A 16,406-nucleotide genomic window follows, 5' to 3' on the forward strand; every position below is an offset into this window, starting at 1 on the left:
GTCCGAAAGCCTCAGGGACAAATGGCGAGGTTTCTAAGTTGGCAGGGGTGGTATATTTGTCTACCACCGGGACTGCGGTGGGGGCTGGCCTGATACGGGGAAGGAACATACATGGGATTGGAGCAAGTGGTGACACTGTGTCAGTAGGCGAGTAGCATACTAGTTCCTGGGACATAGTTTTTACTTCCACACATAAAATAACAAGCTCAGGGGGTCGGATCCACTGCTCTTCACAACTGCGGAAGTTTGTGCGATCCGTAGGGGTGGTAATATTGCTCTGCTGCACAACCTTGCAGACCATCATTTCATTTTCTGCCAGGGTATTGATACATCTCCAGTGGGGGTAGGGCATTAATTTGGACGGGCGTCCCTCTATTAGGGTGCCTGCCAGCATGAGCAAACACAAAGTAGCCAGGTGCCTCATCTCCTGGCCTTCCTTTCCTTTCTGTGGCGGAAATATCCTGGGGAGACCTGTGGATATAAGTACAGGTTCCCTGAGTTTGTTGCAGCAAAATAAAATAAAGTAAAGCGGGGGAAAAAGAGGGCGTATTTCTGCCAGCACTGTATGTTAAGCGGGGTTCGAACGAGAAGTCCCAGGGGCACTAAGCGAGCCTTCCAGCTTGTTGCTCTGGGGAACTCCTGTGCGGGGGCTTCTTCCTATAGCATGCATATTTCAGGGGGGACGTCTTTACGTCGAGCAACGGTCGGCTGTGCGTTAGGCGGGGTTATGCAAACTCGCCCCAGGGGTCCCTGGGTGCCTAGACTATGTGGCCTTCAGGTGCCCCTTGCTTGGCGGCGGGCTGCTCTTATCTTGCGGGCTGAGAGCTATCAGTCTGGCTCGGCCTGGCCTTGCCGTTTTAAAAGGAAAAGAAACTAGAGAGCGGTTTCCATTAACTATAAGGGTTGCTGCAGACGGGGGCCCTCGCTTTAATTTTCAGAAATAGGCCTTCGTCATATATTTGCAGGACAACCAATTTTTGGAGGGACTCCCTCGGGGGCCCCGTTTTCTGGTTAAAAAAAAAAAGAAAGGTACACTGGGCGGGCGAAAAAGAAAAATACACTGAGCGCAAAAAGAAAAATACACGGGGCACGAAGCATGGGTGTGGGGTACTTTTAGGTTGCCCTTACTTGGGAGGCCTGGCATGGCTTCATTAAAACTTCAATATGTCTCCCCCCCTTCTTTTCCCTTATACGGTACGGGCAAGGGAAAAGACTACATTGGGCGGGGTTGGCGGCTACTGGCGGAAAGGGCCGAAGTGGAGCCGAAGGTGCTCGGCAGCGTTTATCGAAAAGCGGCGGAGGCGGCGAAAATCTTTCGGCGCCGCTGGGTCTGGGTTATTCGGGGGTCATCTTGGCGCAGGGGATCCTGGTTATGTAAATGAGGCACGCTGCCCCTTGTGCGTAGCGAACGCACCTCAATAACATATTCCAGAGGGCACATATTTACAAAATACTGGCGGGTCTTTTACCTTTGCACTAAAGCGTACTAAGTGGTGGCGCCGTATAGCAACTCACCATGACGAATATGAGCATTAGTAAAAGAGGGGGTTGACGGGCTGGACGGGGGTTTCCTTCAGGGGAGGCACGGCCCTCAAAGCCAAAGCCGACCATCATGTGAAAGCGTGGGTCTGGCAGGTGAGACCCCGAATCTACGTAGATGCGGGATCTTCACCAGCACGGCGGGTGATATATTTTCGAATACAGGGATCACCTTTTTTGGTGGTTCCACTATGTTCGAAAGAATGTATTCACCTTTTGGCTAAAGCCTCTCCAAACACTTTCACACACAGCAAATCTCTTTTGCCTGTGCAATTTTTTCCGAACATGCGGCTCAAAATCCAATTAAGAATCACTCTCGGTGGTGGTCCTATTTGGCTTTGGTTGCCGTGTTTCCCCCTAGGGTCCCAACTGTGGGGCCCGCCTGGTGAAGTTAAAGAATAGAACTGGAAAAAACTCTTAACTTATATATATATATATTCTGCCATTTCTTTTTATACAAGAGCTACAAAGGTCTGGTCTAAGGGGACACAGGGTATCTCAGGCCCAGGGTGAAGGGATATCTGGCGAATCACTGGGCAGAGGGGGGCTGGGCTGGCGGCTGTTCCCCCAGGATCATACACAGGCGGGGCGGTTTGGAGCGGCTTCCCTTTCCATTCCTTTAATTGAGAGGCATGGAAGTATTTTAGCCAAGGGCCTCCTGTCTTCCTCTGGATAGCTACCTGATAGACGGCTGGAGAGACTCTTTTCGTGATTGGGACGGGGCCTTGCCATTTGGCGGCTAGTGAATGCGCCTTTTGCGAGAACTTCCTATATAAAACGAGCTGTCCTTCCTCCCACTGCCTGGGGTTCCTGACCCATCCTAGTTTGCGGTCCATATCCTTCTGGGCTGTGCCTAACTTCTGGGCCACTTGCATGTGGACGGCGTGTATGGATGAGATGAGGTCCTGAACCCAGGCGTCATTAATTACTACGGGCTGCATATCAGAAGGGAGCTGCGTGTCTAGCCAGAAGGCTTCTGGGAGCTGCATTTTCCGTCCTGTCATGACCATATGGGGCGTGAGTCCGTGAACTGCGGTGGTGCCTCTGATGGCCATTAGAATTATGGGGAGTTTTTCATCCCAGTCTCTCCCGGAGGAGCGAACCATCTTGCGGAGAGCCTCCTTGAGGGTCCGGTTGGTTCTTTCTATGGCGCCGGAAGCCTGGGGATGGCCGGCTATGTGAAAGCGTTGTTGGATGCCTAATGCCTTGCAAAGTTCCTGGGTTACTTCTCCAATGAAGTGTGAGCCCAAATCGGAATCCATGACTCGCACAGTGCCCCATCTTGAAAATACGTTATTAAACAGTAGCTTGGCTGTGGTGGCTGCATTGTTGCGCTTACAGGGAAATGCTTCGACCCATTTGCTAAAGGGGTCTATGACAGTGAGACAGTAGCGGTTGCCGTGAGGAGTGGGGGGAAGGGGGCCGATAAAATCAATCTGGATGCGAGCCCAGGGTCCGTCAATTCTCTGATGCTGGAGGGGAGCTCTAGGTCCGGTGGGGTCTGCATTGACCATAGCGCAGGACAGACAGTTGTCTACCCATTGCGCTACTTCGGTACGCATGCTAGGCCACCAACCAACCTCTTTGACCCTCTCCAGAGTCAGATCCTTGCCTCGGTGTCCCTGCTCGTGGACAAACTGAATCAGGTCGGCCCTGACTTCCAGTGGCACTACCCAGTGGCGTTCACCGGCTGCATCTACTGCCCAAACTATGCCTTCCTCTTCTCGGATCATTAGTCTTCCTGTCTGATCTCTTCCTGCGGCTAGGAGATCAGCTACTTCTGGGTCAGATATCTGCAGTTGTGCTAGGTCTAGTGTTCCTGCGGTTCCCTGAGCCTGGCTGCGGGCTTGTGCCCGGGTGGTGACAGGGTGGAGGGGACAATCGGTGGCTGGTTCCGGTAAGGGAGCATTCTCCGTGGCGGCCGCCTTGGCTGCGAGGTCTGCCTGGTCATTCCAATAAGCGGTCTCTGAGTTTGTCTTTTGGTGTCCTTTAACATGGGTAACCTGCGTTGGGCCTGTGCGGGACTGAAGGAGCGCGGCTACTTGCTGCCATAGCTGTAGGTGGGCTACGGGTTTCCCATCACTAGCTCTCCACCCCTGATTTTGCCATACCGGGAGCCAGACCGTGGCGGCTTTGGCCGTCCAATCCGAGTCTGTGTAAATGGCAAGTGGGCTTTCTGGGGGCTCAAACTCAAGCACTGCCAGAAGCGCTTGCACCTCAGCCGCTTGGCTGGAATGGGGGCGGGCTGGACCCTTTAGAGTGCATGCGTCGCTCACTCGCACGGCGCCGTAGCCTGTCCGAGGGGAGCCTCCAACGTGAAAGGAGGAGCCGTCGCAGAACCAGCATGTGAAGCCGTTCAGTCGGGCTTCCTCTAGCGGGACTCCCCAAGTGACTGGCCAAACAACCTGCGGTGGCGGGTCCAGGGGGCACTCGTGCTCGGTCCCAGTTACTAACAGGCCATAGGGGGCTGGTGGCTCAGTGGCTTCCTTTTTAAACTCTACTCCGCGGTTAACCAGGGCCAGGGTCCACTGTGCTATGCGAGCGTTTGACACTTGTCCATCTTGTATTTTGCCAGACAGAATATATTTGAGGGGCGTGTGAGTGGTTTGAACTATTGTGCGTGAGCCTCCTATGATAAATTCCCAGTGGGTCAGACTCCAAACTAGAGCAAGGCAAGTCTTTTCGCATGGGCTGAACTTGGTCTCCACTGGAGTTAGATTGCGAGAGGCATAGGCTACTACTCTAGCGGCTCCCGCTTGCTGCTGGGTGAGCGTAGCTCCAATGCTCTTGTCTGACACGGCTAACTGAATAAAGAATGGCTGGGTAACATCTGGATGGGCTAGGGCTGGGGCTGCGGCTAGGCTGCGCTTCAGTTCGGCTAAGGCTGTCTGTTGATCCGGTCCCCACTCCCAGGGAGTGTTCTTCTTAAGGAGAGCATAAAGGGGGCGAGCCTTGTCTGCAAAGGACTCGATGAAGTCTCGGGAAAAGTTAAAGGTTCCTAGAAGGGCTCTAAGGGAGGGGACGTCGGTGGGTGCAGGCAGCTTGGAAATGACCTCCATTCGCTGGGCGTCCGGGGTGCGACCCTCGGGTCCCAGGGTCAGACCCAGGTACTTAACACTGGTCTGAACCAATTGAGCCTTTTCCCTGCTTGCCTTGAACCCAGTTTCGCGGAGGAGTTCCAGGACTTCCCTGGTGATTTGGCGGGCTAGTTCTTCCGTAGGGGCGTGGACTAAAATGTCATCCACGTAGCTCAGAACATGGGGCCTCGAGGAGGGTTGGAGGCGTTCCCACATCTGAACTACATGGGCATGACAAATACTGGGGCTGGAGTGGAAACCCTGGGGTGTCCGCTTGAATGCGTATTGCTGGCCGCGGAAAGTGAACGCGAATTTGTACCAGCAAGACTCATGCAACCGGGTGGAGTGGAAAGCGTTGGCCAGGTCTATGACCGAGTAGAACCGGGACCCAGCGGCAATGGCCGTCAGGATCTCGTTGTACTTGGCCACAACCGGGGCAACTGGAGGGGTGGTGGCATTCAGGGCACGGAAGTCGACCGTCATTCTCCAGGTCACTCCATCTGCTTTCAGAACTGGCCACAATGGGGCGTTGCAGATGGACTGCATCGGGAGTATGACGTCCCACTCAAGGAGTCCTTCAATGGTCTTGGCTATCCCTGCCTCGGCTTCGGCTGGGTACTTGTACTGTCTCTGGGGAGGGGGGTCCTTTCCTTCAATCAGGACGCAGGCGCCCTTCACTATCCCGCACTCGGCTTTGTCTGTCACCCAAACTTCGGGAAAGTCCTGAACCCAGGGGTCTCCTGTGATGGGGGCGAGAGGCAGAGGGGCTTTAAGGGCTGCACATCGATGGACTGCATTGACAAAGTCTGGGCCTCCCGGGATGCGCCACAGGAGCCCGTTCGCTAAGTCAATGGTCAGTCCCTCGGCTCGGAAGAACGGCATCCCCAAAAGTCCATCATCTTCTCCCCGGTTTGCGCATGCTGAAATCCGGGTGGCCAGGCTCCCAACGGAGAGGGGGATATCTTGCCAGACCGTGGATTCCTGCATGCCGCCTCCAAAGCCGGCGAGCTGCATGGTAGTAGAGGTCTGAGTTCCCTTTGTGACTAGGGTGGGCCGGAGTATATTAAGTGAAGCTCCGGTATCTATGAGGAGGGTGGCAGGCTTCTTCTTTTCCCCGGGAGTCCCGATCCCTGCCTTTACTGTCGGTCTCCCCCATGTGTCCGGCTTTAGTTTGGCAACTATGCCCATGGAAGGAGACTGGGACTCAGGGCGACCCTATTCTGATCCTGCGCTCTGGTCGGTGGAAGCGGCGCTTCCTCTAAAGGGGTTGTTGGGGCTCGGGCGTTCCCGGACCGCAGCTATCGGGGGACCTGGAAAGGGAAGGTTGGGCGGTAAGGGGGGCGCTGTCGGGGGCACTGGGGGCTGTTGCTGATCTTCCCACTCCATAATCGCCTTCATCAGAACGGACGTGGGCTTTCCATCGAATAGCTCCATGTTCGCTCCGATGTTTTTGAGGCGCATCCAAAGTTCCCAACGGAGGGGGTCCCTGGACTGGGGCGTGCTGCCGCAGTCCTTGTAGCCCTCGTGGTCACCCTGCGGTGCTCCCCAAGCATTAGACTGATCTGGGGGTGGGTAGACTTGATGGTTGTACGGGTGCGATGCTCGAGAATGGGAAGGGGCTAGGGGCGCATCTTGCGGTCGGGGCTCGTGGGGTCCCTGTTGGGAGGAGGAACCGTAACTCGGGGTGGGTGCGAAGGAAACTCCCGGACGGTAGTCCCTTGGCCCTCTTCCCCGGTTAAAACTGCTGCTCCTTCCCCTCAGGATTCCTCCCCTTGCCTCCGAGTATGAGTTGCGTCCCTGCGGTCGGTACTGAGAGTGGGGGCCATGATTGGCGTAAGTGACTGCACTAATCGGTTCGCTCTCCTTCCTACGAGAGGCCGGGGACTTCACATGGCGGATCGCTCCGGTCTCTCGCAACAGGCCAGCAATGCTCCTGATGCGGGATTCCAGCTCTCCCCATGTAATGCTCCCGGGTTCGACTCCTGCCAGGGCCAGGCGAGTGGTGCTGTTGAGCCCATCTATGACTGCTCTCCTAAACTCTAAGTCATCGAAGTCAGGCATGTCGCTCAAGTCTAAATCTACTTCGTCTGCTAGTTCGGCTAGGAGCTGCTTTCTGGCCAAATATGCCTCTGGGTCCTCTCCGGGTTTTTGAGACTCTGCTATGTATAAGGCTTTCAAGCTCTTGGTAGGCCAGAGGAAGGCGCACAATTCCTTCATGGCACCATACTGACTGCGAGTGGCTAGTCTCCGGTTAGAAATATATGCGTTAAGAGAGGTGACTATTTCGGGGCTGGCACAATGGCGAGCCAGCTGAGCTACATCGGAGCCACTGGCAGAGGGCTGGGACATGGTCACGTGTGCGAACCATTGTATAGCTGAGTCCCGGTTCAGGGGTCCCATGCGGTCCGCTATGGCTTGGAGTTCGTCGGGCCTCCAGTTGCGGGTTTCTTTAACTATCCAGTCCGTCTTTCTGCCATCCTCGTCTGTGGAAACGATCTCCTTGGTAGCTATCGGGAGGAGGGGCTGTGGGGCTTCCTCGGGCTGGGACGAAGGGGATGACCAGCTGTCAGTACTATCTTCGGGGAGGGCCAAGAGGGCTGCGGGATGCACGGCGGAGATTACGGCCTGCTGCATCCCTAGGTGCTGCTTTAGGGCCTCTAGCTCCCTCTTACAAGCGGAGTGGTCTGCTGCGGCTATCTTTGCAACTTTCTGCTCTGCCATGAACTGGGCAGCATGGGTTAATTTGGCAATCTTCTCCTGTCCTTCAATTACTGCGTGCTCAGCCATGTTGGCACGAGCGGTGGCTACTTCAGCCTTGTGCTGGGCGTCTTGGAGGGCAGTGGTTAGTCCCTGCTTCTCCAGCATGAAATTAACACGTTCCGAACGCCACTCGGCTGCCTTTTCCTCGTACTCTTTCTTCTCCTTCCTTAATTGTTCTATCTCCTGTTCCTGTTCTTCTTGGGCTGCCTGTAGCTTATTAATTAGGGACACGCTGTCCTGTAGGGCGGTGAAAAGTGCCCAAGCTCCATATCTGTCTTTTTTGCTTGACCTAGGTTTCTCCTTCTCACAGAAATCCTGGAAGGCACTTCTAACTATCTGGAGTGGGTCGGGTCCCTTGAAGGAACCGGCTTCCCAAGGGCAATCTCCCTTCTTAACTAGCCACTTCTCCAGGCGGGGCACGGTGGGGGCTGCCCGGTACATTTTACTTTCGTTTAAGGCTGATCTCGGGGCGGTTAAAGAGTGGATCAGCGACACCACGGATGGGGCGATTAAAGTTCCCTATAAGTTTTTCCCGTCTAGGGGCCGTTCGGAGGTTATTTTCCTTCGGGTCCTCGAGGATTCTTACACTGGATTCTTAGGGGTGTTTAACAACTTTTCCTCTCTATGTTCCTTTGGGAGGTTTATCCTTCCCTCCGGTTCTCAAGGATTTTTAACTGGGTTCTACACAGGTTTTTACCAGGGGTGGTTTTAAGGTCCTACTTTTAGGTACACCAGGGTATTTTTAAGGGTTCTACACTCAATCCTTCTCCTCCGGGGGAGAGGGGAAAATTCCTATTCCCGTTTCAAGCTTGCCTACAAGCCACGGGACCAGGAAAGCTTACTGGCTCAGAAGGTGCTCTCAAGCTCTCTAAGCCCAAGAACCAAAAAGAATGCTCAGTGCTCCCAAGCCTCTGCTCGGAAGCCAAAGCTCAGGGGGTCTCCCAAGCCTATACTCGGAAAACCAAAAAGTGTCTCCAAGCCTCTGCCCGGAAACTGCAACTAAGGGGTCTCCTAAGCCTCTGCTCAGGCAACCAGAAATGCTCCCAAGCCTCTGCTTAGAAGCTACAATGCTCTCAAGCTCTCTGCCCAAGAAGTAAACTCAAAAGGTCCCCAGGCCTCGTGCTCAGAGACAAACGGTTAAACTGTCTCCAAGCCAAGACCAAAAGACTAAAGCGCTCAAGGACTGCCTCTGCAAGTCCCCAAGCGAAAGTGCCCAGGAGTAAAACTACGGTACTCCCAAGCGAGGTGCGCTCAAGAGTTCTAACAACTCCCAAGCAAAAATGCGCCCAAGAGTCCTACTAACTCTCAAGCGGGGTGCGCCCAGGAGTCTTCCTTAAAACTCTCAAGCGAAAAGCGCTCAAGAGTCTACCTTAAAACTCTTAAGCACGGTGCAGCAGGCTGCCGCGGGGCTTCAGAAACCTGGCTTTAGATTCCCAAAGCTAAACTAAACAAACGGACTGACTATCGATCCCTTCACGTTTCCTCCGGAGCGGGGATTGAAGCCTAAGTGCTGGCAGGAACGGGGGTTTGGACGGACTTAGGAGAGACGGGGGAGGGCGGAAGAGAATTTTATATGTGCTGCTTCAGGATGTATATATGCATATATATCTAGAGCCTACTTCTGGGATCCCACCCACATAGACGCGTTTAGGCGGCCCGGAAGGTGGCCAGGAACTTCACCAGTTCAGAGGTCCTCACCCACAGTACACCGGTTATAACGGCTGGAGGGCCTCGCGGTGCACCACAAAAGGCAAGTAGTCCAAAGCTGGCTGAAGGAGGAAAGGGGGAAAAGCCAACCCACAAGATAGAAATGCTCACTAGAGCCACACACACTCACACTTTTAATTCCCTGAGCCAAATTGCGCTCCTTGCACTGAGGTCTGGAAAATTTTCCTCTACGTCAGTTCGCTGAAAACACGCGTGTCGACTCACGTGTATTCACACGAACTGGGTTATGCCCGCATTCTCCACCAGTAAACTGTTACCAGAACTGCTTTTTATTATAAGGGGGAGATTAGCTATAGCAGTCTGTAACTTAAAATTAGCGCGGATCTTAACCTATGTCTACGGAGGTCCCGATCCCAGACACTCTAGTGAAAAAGAGGCAGACTACAAATAGGTTCCAGACACGTGTATTTAGTGTGGCGTAAGCCTAAACTTGCACAAGCATACAAAGAACACACAAGATCTAAGAAATACAGAGTAGGAAATACAGAGACTTTCGCATTAGCTGGTTCCCAACGATGATAAGGGAAATACTCACAATCCTGGAGCGAAGTAGAGACACAGCAGCGAGGGTGGCCCAATGCCAGCACTGGGACCACAGACGGACAGCAAGGGGTTCTGGATAGGAAATGGCCTAAGCACCGAGTGGTCTGGGAGACCAGCTTAAATACCCCAAAACGTACCCTGGGGCTGGTGCTGTACTTGGTGGTTCTCACAGATTAAAACAAAGGTTCTAATGGGCTACTGAATGGCTTGGATGGGCCACTTTGGTAATCAGATCGTGATAAGTGACACCTCAGGAAGAGGGGACAAAAGAGGGAGGGGGAAATCCAAGTGGGCTGAAAGGATGTTCCAGCGGACAGGGCTTGTCCTGATGTCATCAGCTTCTGGAATGCGGAGGTTTCTTTGAGATGCATTCTCTAAGTGCTTGGGATGGTCAGCACTTAGTTCTTCTCCGGGGCGGCTCCTAAAATATGCTGAGCGGGGCGAGGTGCTCTCGCTGCGGACGTGGTGTGCCCGCTTCGCCGAAATGGCTTCCCAAAGCAGTCTTCTTCCCAGGGTCTTCTGGCTGCTGGAGAACATGGACGCCGGCTGGGCATAGCTGAGGCTGGTTTGCAGGCTGCCCGGTAGCGAGGGCAAGCTCGGGGACTGGCCCGCGGGAGGCTCCAGGCGGGAACTGACCAGGGAGCGCCTAGCCAGGCTCGCTGGAGGTTTTCCCGGCAGGTGCCCGGCTGCTAGCAGCGGCTTGGGCCCATATGAGGCAGGCTTCCATGGAGGCAGGGGGAACAGCACTTTAAAACACAGTCCAAGGCAGGGAACAGGCACGGGGCACACTTGTAACACAGTCCAAACACACACTGGGAAGTCCAGATACAGGTCAGGGCAGGGCTGCCCAGAAAGAGAGTCCTTTTGTGCAGTTAACCAAACATGGAGTCAGTAAACTACACAGTCTATAGCAGCAGCAAGGCAATTGACACGCAGGCAGGAAACTGACACGTGTATCAGAACACACACGTGCAAGGCAATCTTTGTGTAGCAATAAAACAGCAATGCAGGAAACTTTAACACAGTTCATGGCAGGCCTTAAAGCAGGGGAGGGGGCCTACTTGGCAACAGAAGGGCTCGGGGACTGGAATGACAGGCCCCATGCTAGAATGACGGCCCCTGGGTGTGGCAGAAAAGCTCTGAGACCAGAATGACAGGCCCCTGAATGGACTGATGGCCGCTAGGTGTGCCAGAAGGGCTCTGGGACTGGAATGACTGACCCTCGACTGGAATAGTGGTCTATGGGTGTGAGAGATGTGGTTTTGCAGTTGAATTTCAGTCCCATCATTGCCCTGAAAGCCCCTGGTGTGGTGGAAGCTTTGTGGGAGCTAATTGAATCATCCCTGTATGGACTAATGATCTCTAAAAATTGTAGAATTGTTCTGTGGCTGAAATGGCATGCCCATGACTAGAATAATGGTTTCTTATGGAGATAGTTGTCTCCAACTGAAGTCACCAAGACTGGAATCTAACACTTAACATTTCAATTTATATTCCAGGGATTTGTTTAGCTATCATCGTTTCAGATTCTCCTATATCTTTATCCTTCCTCTCGCCTGGTCAGTTTCATCACAATTTCATGAAGTCTATATCAGCCACCTCTTCTATTTTCAGGCATAAATCCTTCTGTTCTCTCCCTTCCTGCTCCCACAGCGTTTTCCACAGCCATCCAGACTTCCATGTCTCCCTCAAGTGTCACACCCCACTCAAATTCCTTGCTCAATTTTGCTAATTCTGTCGACCACTGGCCCAGAGCACGTCTCTCTGTGAAAAAACCCATTTCATACCTTAGCTTAACAGTTGACAAACTCATGGTCTTATTTTGTTGCATGCTTTTGCTGTTTTATCTATTTACTGAGTTTGTTCTAATCCACTTTTGGTCAGGTTGCAGTGATAACAGACTATAAATCCAAGAGTAAAAAAAAATGGGTCCCCAAACTTGCGACCCTTTGGAGCCTGCTGGCATGTTTGTGATTCTGACACACCATGGTGGGTGCAGACACTAAATGACTGCTGCAGCAGGTGAGTGAGCAAGCAAAGACTGGGTGCAGTGTCCCTTTGGTCACACGGTGAAGATCCCTGTAATGAGTTGTCAGCTGATGCCCAAGGAATATTTTTCAAAATCTGCTCAGCGCATTTATGGGCCGGCAGTTATGGGGCAAGCCTTGCTTCCCTGTGATCCTCCTCCCAAGGTTCCTCCCAGCAGTGGAGGAGAAGGCAGGAGGAGAAGGCAGCAGGTAATGTGGATTGAATGATGGACCTGCAGAGCCCAGGTCTACTTCCCTTGGCCTTGCACAGGGAGTAGACCTGGCCTCCGAAGTGGCAGAGGCCAGACCTACCTGTTATTGTTTTGCAGAGCAGATAGACCTGGCCTTTGTACACCTCTGAAGGTCAGCTCTACTCATCAAGACTTTGGTAAGTAGACCTGACCTCCACTCTTCTGATGGTCAGGTCTACTTTCCATGGCATTGCAAGGGGAGAACACCTGGCCCCTGCATGTCCGAAGGCCAGGTCTACTCTCCATGGCATTGCAGAGCTGTCGGCTCCACCCTCAGCAGACACGATTGGGTCAAGGAGGCCTGGGGCATGCCTGGCTTAACTGCGCTCCGCCTCCCAAGGATCCTGCCCAAGCCTCGGTCTGCTGTGGGGAAGAGGGCACAGGTGTGGAGAGTGTTGCTTGCCCTCTATCTCTATAGCTCCACCTCCGTTTCCCACCTCCAAGCCTCGATCTGCTGCATGGAGAGGTTGTGTGTACAGTTGGTAACGCAGCTTGCATGCCAGATGTGCAGAACCAAGGTCTACTTGCCATGATATTGCACAGTAAGTGGACCTGGCCTCTGGATCAACCTGCTACAGGTTTGCCAGGCAGATAGACCTGGCCAACACACATATCCGAAGGTTGGGTCTACTCAACATGGCTTTGTTTGGTGGGTAGACCTGACCTCTACTCATCTGAAGGCCAGGTCTAATTGCTATGGCATTGAACGGCCCGGTGGGGGCGGGGGGGCAGACCTGGCTTCTACATGTCTGAAGGACAGGTCTATTCGCCATGGCATTGCAAAGCAGGTAGATCTGATTGCACTTCCGAAGGCCGGATCTATTTGCCATGGCTACTTGGCCCCTGCATGTCTCAAGGCCATGTCTACTTGCCATAGCTTTGCACAGTGAGTTGACCTGCCCTCCAGACCCATACAGCTCAGGTCTATCTGCCATACACTTGCAGGGCCAGGCCAATTGGGGGAAGCACGGGGAATGCCGCTCCCTGGGCACACTCTCTGATGGTTCAGCATGCTCCTGTGCACCACAGTAGGGCGATTTCAGACCAAAGCAGTCCCAAATCGACGCACTGTGGAGCACCGGAGTACTCCAGGGCCATTTCTGCCCCCCACACAGATAGAACTCCAAGTGTCCACAGCTGCCCGGTTCAGCTCGAATCAGGGCTAAATAAGCCTGCTGCAGGGCTTAGGAGTGCTCCTGGGCCCTTTCTGCCTCCCCAGAAGCTCTCCTGGTCTCCACAGTGGCCCAATTCTGGGCAGAATCGGGTGGCTGCAGTGCACAGGAGCACTCCAGGGCCCTTCTCTCCCGCCCCCCAGGGATGCTCCTGGCTCTGCGGTGTCCAAATCAGGCCTGGGATTGGCTGGTGGAGGGAAGGGTCCACCTACCAAACCCTCTGCAGCCCAGTTGGGGTGAGGAGGTGGCAGGATGGACGGTCCCGCCTCCCAGCCCTTTCCCAACATGATTGGTCAGCACTGGGGAGGGAGCAATGCCAGGCCCAGCCACCCTGTCTTCCCCCTGCCCATATTGGGGTGCTGCAGAGGGGGCAATGCCAGGCCCGGCTGCCCGGCCCTCCCCTTGACCAGATCATGTTGCGGTGGAAGAGGAAATGCCTGCCCCGCCTGCCCTGCCCTTTCTAGAGCCTGTTGGTTTTTTCCCCTCACAACAGGCTTTGTTGCTAGTCCTACTTTATAATTCCCTTAGCGGGTTTCCGATGCACCAGTAAGTGCACCAGGCAGGCTGCTTCTGGAGGGTGCCGCTCGATGCCGCAGGTTTCACAGCCCGTTCGGAGGGCGGTGGCAGCGGCACGGGAAGGGCGGCGCGTCGGCAAGCCCTGGGGGAGCAACGGCGGGAGAGAAGCCCGCCACCCTCTGATCCATGCTGGAGCCAAGCCGCACCGCTTTCGGAAGGGACGGGGTGACAGGGCGAGGGCGAAGTGCTCGCTGCCGCGTCAGCCCTGCCGGAGCCAGGTGTGCCACTCTGCAAAGATCCGGGGCTTTGCACGGCAGCAGCACTCCGCTCAGCCCTTGCACCACAGCGGTGCCCCTCTCAGCCCTTCCCGCGGTGGCGCAGGAAGGGCAGCAAGGGTGGCGTGTCAGAAAGCCTCAGGGGAGCCGTGGCAGGAGAGAAGCCTGCTGCCCTCTGACCCCTGCCAGAACCGCACCGCGCTGCTTTCGGCAGGGACAGGACGAGGGCAAAGCACCCGCTGCCATGTCAGCCCTGCCGGAGCCGGGCACGCCACTCTGCAAAGACCCGGGGCCTTGCATGGCAGCGGTGCTCCTCTTGCGGTGTCTCGACCCGGGTTCGAGGAGAGCAGTGCACACGGTTCCTGGGGCCTCGCAGGGCAGCAGTTCTCCACTCTCCTTGGGCCCGGGGAAAGGCGGCGTGAGCGGAGTGCCACCGCCCTGCAAGGCCTCTGGAGCCACGGCGCTCCGCTCTCCGATCCAAACCCCCATTGCCTCCCTCCCTGCCTTTCCTTTCCACACCCCACCTGCCTCTGACCCCTCCCGAAAACCCCATTGCCTCCCTACCTGCCTTTCCCCTCCACACCCCACCTGGCTCTCAGCCCTCCCCAAAACCTCGTTGCCTCCCTAACTGCCATTACTCTTCCCACCCCCACCTGCCTCTGACCCCTTCCCAAACACCCATTGCCTCCCTCCACGCATTTCCTTTCCACACCCCACCTGCCTCTGACCCCTTCCCAAACACCCATTGCCTCCCTACCTGCCTTTCCTCTCCACACCCCAACTGACTCTCAGACCTCCCCAAAACCTTGTTGCCTCCCTACCTGTCATTCCTCTCCACACCCCTCCTGCCTCTCAGCCCTCCCCAAACCTCCATTGCCTCCGTACCTGCCATCCCTCCCCAGACCCCTCCTGCTTCTCACCTCTCCCCAGACCCACCTTGCCCCCCACCTGCCAGCCCTTTCTAACCACAACTTCCCACCAGCCCTCCGCAGCCCCAGCTTTCTAGAGCCCATTGTATTTATTTGCACAACGGGCTCTGTTTCTAGCATAAAATAACAAAACTTCACCCCCTACCCACCACCCATTGAAAAGGCAATATAATGTTGATAACAAAAACTATTGAACTCAAATTAATAAGAAAGCAATTTTCATACCAAATGCTAAATCAAAAAACATGATATATGTACAGCCTCTGAGAGACCCTGTGGAAAGTGAACTCATTTGGGCCTGTTGAACAAAAGTGCAAAATCAAGGGCCTGTCTTTATTGGGAGCAAGAGAAAATGTCCCCCCCCCCGAACCTCAATACTGCTGGGTAGCACAAACTGCTAGTGACATATTAAACTGGTTTTTTTTTAAGTTTGGACTGTTTCCCCCTTCCCCACTTATACAGCTTGCAAGGAAATGGGAAAAAAAACAATTTCTTGACTCTGGAATGCTTTCCATATTGTTGCTCAGTTGTTTCTGCCCTTCTGGCACACCCAGGGGTCGTCATTCCAGCATGGGGCCTGTCATTCCAGTCCCAGAGCCCTTCTGGCACACCCAGGGCCCGTCATTCCAGTCAGGGGCCTGTCATTCCAGTCCCTGAGCCCTTCTGTCACACCCAGTGCCCGTCATTCCTGTCAGGGGCCTGTCGTTCCAGTCCCTGAGCCCTTCTGTCACACCCAGGGGCCGTCATTCCAGTCAGGGGCCTGTCATTCCAGTCCCAGAGCCCTTCCGGCACCCCCAGAGGCCGTCATTCCAGCATGGGGCCTGTCATTCCAGTCCCCAAGCCCTTCTGTCACACCCAGGGCCCGTCATTCCAGTCAGGGGCCTGTCATTCGAGTCCCCGAGCCTTTCTGGCACACCCAGGGACCATCATTCCAGTCACGGGCCTGTCATTCCAGTCCCAGAGCCCTTCTGGCACACCCAGGGGCCGTTATTCCAGTCAGGGGCCTGTCATTCCAGTCCCTGAGCCCTTCTGGCACACCCAGGGCCCATCATTCCTGTCAGGGGCCTGTCATTCCAGTCCCGGAGCCCTTCTGTCACACCCAGGGCCCGTCGTTCCTGTCAGGGGCCTGTCATTCCAGTCCCTGAGCCCTTCTGTCACACCCAGGGGCCGTCATTCCAGTCCCAGAGCCCTTCTGGCACACCCAGGGCCCATCATTCCTGTCAGGGGCCTGTCATTCCAGTCCCAGAGCCCTTCCGGCACCCCCAGAGGCCGTCATTCCAGCATGGGGCCTATCATTCGAGTCCCAGAGCCCTTCTGTCACACCCAGGGTCCGTCATTCCAGCATAGAGCCTGTCATTCGAGTCCCAGAGCCCTTCTGGCACACCCAGGGCCCGTCATTCCAGCATAGAGCCTGTCATTCCAGTCCCAGAGCCCATATGTCACACCCAGGGGCCGTCATTCCAGTCAGGGGCCTGTCATTCCAGTCCCGGAGCCCTTCTGTCACACCCAGGGGCCGTCATTCCAGTCAGGGGCCTGTCATTCCAGTTCCAGAGCCCTTCTGGCACCCCCAGAGGCCGTCATTCCAGCAT

The sequence above is a fragment of the Eublepharis macularius genome, chromosome 5 (genome assembly GCF_028583425.1).
Source record: "Eublepharis macularius isolate TG4126 chromosome 5, MPM_Emac_v1.0, whole genome shotgun sequence".
NCBI classification, from domain to species: domain Eukaryota; kingdom Metazoa; phylum Chordata; class Lepidosauria; order Squamata; family Eublepharidae; genus Eublepharis; species Eublepharis macularius.